The 6,337-nt window shown below is 36.6% G+C and overlaps 1 protein-coding gene across 1 annotated transcript in view; it reads left to right on the top strand.

Annotated features, from left to right (window-relative positions):
* The first annotated feature begins 3,497 nt into the window (after positions 1–3,497).
* LOC110455411 overlaps positions 3,498–6,337 on the top strand; it is a 14,586-nt gene continuing 11,746 nt past the window's right edge. The window contains exon 1 of the mRNA XM_021505536.1: positions 3,498–3,584. The gene's annotated coding sequence lies outside the window, so the exon portion shown is untranslated. The remainder of the gene's footprint in view (positions 3,585–6,337) is intronic.

Raw genomic sequence — 6,337 nt, forward strand, 5'->3', positions numbered from 1 at the left:
ATTCTTGATGATCTCAAGTATGTCGTCAACATATCGTTTCCATAAGCGAGGCTTGCATTATATTGGGGGCAGTGGCTATTGCTTCTCGCTCCAGATGTTCCATGAACAAATTGGCCACACTGGGAGATACTGGATACGAGTACCGAGGCGTTGCTGATATATGTATATATATGTGTTGTCTCGGAAACTAAAACATGTTGTGGTCAGCACAAATTCAAGCAAATCCATGATGTCCTGAATCTGGATGTTTGTGTTCATCCACCAGGATCTTATTCTCAGCGTTTCCAAATGATTCTAAACGCATCTTCATTGCGTGTGTTGGTAAAGGGATAGGCAACATCATGTGGAATGGATTTTTCTAGCTTCTGCCAGATGTTTTGAGTCTTGACATGGTGTTCCGATTTAACCACTAGCGGTCCAAGAATGTCTGTTAATGACCTGGAAACATTGTAACCAATGGACCTCGTGTAGTCCACGATAGGCCTCATTGGGTTCCCCTGTTTTTTGGATATTGGTTGTATAGTACATTCTAGGAGTATTCTCTGCAGTGGGATACAGTTACATGTATTGGCCTTCAGTACTTTTGCTCTCTTGTTTGTTTTAGTTCTGACAGGATGGCTATGCGACGCCTTTTTAACGTTTGAGTCGGATTGGTCTGCAGCTGTTCATTTGAAAACCCCCGTCACCTGGAATCTCAGTTGATCACCCTCAGCAAAGCTTAGTTTCTTACATGTTTGGTCTATGGCTATAACAAAATCATCAACTGGGATTTAATCTGGAACGATGGCATAGTTCATACCCTTAGCGAGTAACGATTTGTTGTGTGTATTTCTCTGCAAGACGGTTTAATTTAGTCAAGTGACGTAGGTTTTTTTTTATGTCGAACGCTCGTTTACCTATACGCTTCATTTGTTTGAATAAGCGCATGCTTGTATGCGTCTATTTTGGTGTTAAAAAATCGTATTCTCTCTGAAATCATGTCACTATATGACATATCTTATATAGGAACGAGAATTTAACAAAATATCAAAAACGAGGTCTCCCTCCCGGAATCTCTCGAAAATCTAGAATTAAAAAAGACAGTAGGCTTGCTGTCAACAACACGTGGTCCTGTCGCCATAATGTCGGAGCCTAACTCGGAGGTGCGTGAAATTCTAGTCTTTGCTAGGCTCCGAGTCACTCTGTGGGGAGAAATTATTTTCCCGTTTTTAGCCGTATGCCGTAGCGCGGCGTCCGTCGTCCGTCCGTCGTCCGGCGTCAATATTTTACTTTAAACAACCTTTTCTTAAGAACCAAGAGACATAGGGTGATGATATTTGGCCAGAAGCAAAGGGCTACCAAGTTTTTTCAAATAAATGACCTTCACCTATTTTTAAGGTCACAGGGGTCAAATATGTTAGAAAGTTAAAACAACTTCTTCTGAATAACCAAAATGCCCAAGGTGATGATATTCGGCCAGTAGCATGCTGTGATGAAGGGCTTCCAAATATGTTCAAATAAATGACCTTCATTCATTTTCACGGTCACAAGGGTCAATTGTCTTAAACAATCTTTAAACAACTTCTTCTGAATGACTAAGAGGCCTAGGATAATGCTGCTTGGCCAGTAGCATGCTGGGATGAAGGGCTACCAAGTGTGTTCAAATAAACTGCCTTTACCTATTTTCAAGGTCTCATATTGGTCAAATATGTTAAAAAAAACTCCAAACAACTTTATCTGAATAACCAAAATGCCCAGGGCAGTGATATTTCACCAGTTACATGCTAGAATGAAGGGCTTCCAAGTTTGTTAAAATGAATGACCTTGACAAATATTCAAGGCCACAGTGGTCAAATATGTTTGAAACATTTAAACAATTTCTTCTGAATAACCAAAAGGCCTAGGATGATGATTTTTGGCCAGGAGCATGCTGTGATAAAGGGCTACCAAGATTGTTAAAAATAAATGACCTTGACAAATATTCAAGGTCACAATTGTCAAATATGTTTAAACCTTTAAACAACTTCTTCTTAATAACAGAGAGGCATGGGATAATGATATTTGGCCAGTTACATGCTGGGATGAAGGGCTATCAAGTTTGTTCAAATGAATGACCTTTACTTATATGCAAGGTCACAGTGGTCAAATATGTTTAAAACCTTTAAACAATTTCTTCTGAATAACCAAGAGGTCTAGGATAATGATATTTGGCCAGTAGCATGCTGGGATAAAGGGCTACCAGGTTTGTTAAAATGAATGACATCGACGTATTCCAAGGTCATAGTGTTCAAATATGTTAAAACACATTTAAACATCTTCTTCTCAATAACCCCAAAACCTAGGATATTTAGCCAGTAACATGCTGTGATGAAGGGCTACAAAGTTGTTCAAACGAATGACCTTGACAAATATTCAAGGTCACAATGGTCAAATTTGTTTAAAACCTTTAAACAACTTCTTCTGAATAACCAAGAGGCCTAGGAGAATGATGTTTGGCCAGTAGCATACTGGGATAAAGGGCTACCAAGTTTGTTCAAATGAATGACCTTCGCCCATATTCAAGGTCACAAAGGTCAATATGTTTAAATCTTTAAATGACTTGTTCTGTATAACCAAAAGGTCCAGGGTAATGATATTTTGCCAGATTAAAAAAAGCTTGCTGGGTTGGAAGAATATAAACTCTGTTCAACCTAATGTCCTTGTTCGACATTCAAGGTCACAGGCGTCATATGTTTAAATCTTTTGATAGGTTCTTATAAATCAAGCACTGAAATTCTGCCTGTATTTTAGTCCACTTTTAAGATTACAAGTTTGAAATTAATACCAGGTGAGCGATTCAGGCCTTTTGAGCCTCTTGTTATTACCATGACATCTCAAGCAACGACATATGAATTATACTTTAATATTAACAGTTTCAAGTGTAATTGACCCATTACCTTTGTTCAGATCATTGTCACTATCACTCGATAACGACAGTCATTCCCGTGCGCGTAGTGATACATTCATCGTGTACATATGTGTAAGTAAACAACTCGGGGGTTTCCATTACTAAGTAAAAAGGTACACCAGATTTGTACAACTCATTCCGTGTATTCATGCAAAAGATACATTGTTGAAATGTATACATACATTGTTGAAAATACATTCCGATGACGCCACGTTGTTTACAGCGCCCGATATTTACTGCATCGACTTTAGAAGACTGCTGGATTTTGTGAGTTTTTGACGTGTTTGTGTTCATTCACATACGTTTACTTTGAGCAATACCAAGAAATACGATAGTAAATTCAATTTTGACAATAACGTACGATATACGGCAATTTTGCCTGTCATGTTACGAAAAAAAGAACATTTATTTTTAGTAGTGATTTATTTATAGAATACATTAATTTTAAGTATTGAGTTCACCTCAGCAATGAAATATGTATGTACTATGTAGTACATACCGGATTTATCTACCCGGTCGAGTAGGTTATTATTTTATACGCCTTTTCGGACATTACCGTCCGCAGTTTAGTATTGCCTCAGATCTTGAGCAGACGCCATTTTAGAAGCACATGGTACCACAATTGATAGAGATTTTTACATCTGCGGCAACGAATAGGGTAACTATTGATAAATGTGTGTTACGTGTTTCTTCTAGTCATTAATATTGAGTCATATTGTACATTTGCCATACATGACATGTCAAATTAAGTTGAATTTATCTAATTTCTCGTTCAGTGTTTAGTACTCAGAAACAGAATTTAAAGCTGATATAGTTCTCGGTATATTGCCGTTATATTTTCAGCTGGTAGATAATGGTAATCACAGGACGGGTTCGATAAATTTACATGACCTACATGTCATTTGCCTGCCTAAATACTGATAGTTAGATCACAGCACACGAAACTGGTTTTGTAAAAAAAAATAAAAAAATTCGTGTGTTTGTGATTTTGTAGACACCCTGCCAAGTTATCGTTGCTTTGGAGTCTACAAAAACACAGAAGAGTTCCAAAACTGCAAGCCGTTATTGTCATATTATTAGCTCACCTGCGCAAAGGGCAAGTGAGCATAATTATGTCATGGTGCAGCGTCCGTCGTCCGTCCTCGTCCGTCAACTTTTAAACAACAACTTCTGAAGAACGGATAGGCCTAGAGTAATGATATTTGACTGAAAGCTTTGTTGGTAGGAGCCCGACAAAGTTTGAGAACGAAAATGACCTTGACCTACTTTCAAGGTCACGGGTCAAATATGTCAAAAACTTAAAACGACTTCTTTTGAAGAACTAAAAGGTATAGAATCTTCATATTTGGCTGATGGCTTCCTAGGACGGAGCTCAACAAAATTTGAGAATGACAATGACCTTGACCTTCTTTGAAGGTCACAGGGGTCAAATGTGCCAAAAACTACAAACGACTTCTGAAAAACTGAGAGGTATAGACTCTTTATATTTGATTGATGGCTTCCTGGGATAGGGCCCGAAAAAGTTTGAGAATGAAAATGATCCTTACTTTCTTTCAACGTCACAGCGGTCAAATATGTCAAACTCTTTAAACGACTTCTTCTGAAGACCTAAAAGGTATAGAATCTTCATATTTGGCTGATGGTTTCCTGAGATAGAGCCCGGCAAAGCTTGAGAATGAAAATGACATTGACTTTCTTTCAATGTCTCAGGGGTCAAATATGTCAAAAACATCAAATGACTTCTTCTGAATAATCGAAAGGCATAAAATCATAATATTTGGCGGTTGATTTCCTGGGATAGAGCTCACCAAAGTTTGCGAATAAAAATGACCTCAACCAAGTTCAGAAGTCACATAGGTCAACAACAGTTTAAAGGATTTGTTCTTAAGAACTAAAAGGAATGGATTCATAAGATTTGGCTGGTACCTTTTTTGAATAGAGCTAACCAATTTGAGAAGGAAAATGACATTGACCTAGTTACAAGGTCACAGGGACAAATTTGTGAAGCAACTCCTGAAGACGAATAAAAAAGCATAGAATCTTATAATGATATTTGGCTGGTATACGTAGTTTCAACAGATGGAGATGACAAAGTTTGCGAGGGAAATATTTGTAGTGCAATATAATATCGTATAGACACCAGTTTCCGCGCGTTATGTATTTCCGCGCAGCCATTTTATCAAGCTATATCTCGTAACTACGTGACCTGCTGGACACAACACAAGGATATTTTAGACGTGTGGCCACTGTCTGTAAACTGACTCAAAAATTACCGGAAGTTCGTCCGGAAAACATAAGAAACAATCACCGATTAAAAAAACACGCATAAATATGCAGTTTTGCTTAATGCTCTTTTTATCTTGCTCAAAATGAAGCCATACCTTAAAAACGGTGATATATTTCATTCATGAACCAGTCTTTTCTGTAGTCTGACAAACGTACGAAAACGTCGTATGCAAATGAGGCCACATCTCCTTGCCGATTTTTGTCCACTTCCGAAGAGCCAAGGAGACATTCATATATCGATAAACAGTGTTTTCAATGAAACGTAAAACGTGTAATGCAATGAACCTTCAATTTTCAACAATTTGAAACAGAACAAAATGAGAAATAACTTACCATCAACCAAAACCGATATAAGACTGCAGAAAAAAATTAATAACAGATTCTATATCGTAACTAAATAAATATAATAAATAATTTTTAAAAAATACATGAATTCGTTCAATTTGACATATTGAAAAATAAATTAAAAAGGTGAAATTTAAAAAAAGTTGTTTTGATATTTAATTTGACGATCAAAGATATATTTTTTATTCCAAACGAAGCTTTTGTTCTTGCAGGTCACTGTAGAGCCTTTCTTTTTAGTGTATTCGAGTTATCTTTCTTTGAACACTAAATCAAAATAGACACACGGAAACATGTGACGGCTACTTCCGACAGGAGAAATTTGCTAAAAATTGTTTGTTCTGATTTTTTTAAAATACAGTTTTATATTGCTAGTTTTTTGTTTCCTTTAGTAGATTGTATACATGTTTATGACAGTCTTCCGTAATTTCAACAGTGTTCTGCCGATATGAGTACGAAATCGCGGATGCTTCTTAAGGTGGCTCCACACTTTCGTAATTAACCAGCGAAATTCGTTGAAACTTTAATATAATGGTTATGCAACTATGTAGAGTTGATTTTATGAAAATCTAAACACTCCGATAGTTAGGGGACTTTTTTGGAAAAAATACCAAAAAATTGAATTTTCGTCAATTTTAATATTTTCCGGTTTTTTTTGGGGTGTGACATTGTTCGGAACAATAACAACAATAATAAAATGAAAAGAAGCATTTCTAATTAACCCTACAAATATTTTATTTATCGCAAAATATGTAACACATGTTACACAAAGTGTTTTTTATT

This window comes from Mizuhopecten yessoensis, unplaced genomic scaffold (assembly GCF_002113885.1).
Source record: "Mizuhopecten yessoensis strain PY_sf001 unplaced genomic scaffold, ASM211388v2 scaffold8213, whole genome shotgun sequence".
In the NCBI taxonomy this organism is placed as follows: domain Eukaryota; kingdom Metazoa; phylum Mollusca; class Bivalvia; order Pectinida; family Pectinidae; genus Mizuhopecten; species Mizuhopecten yessoensis.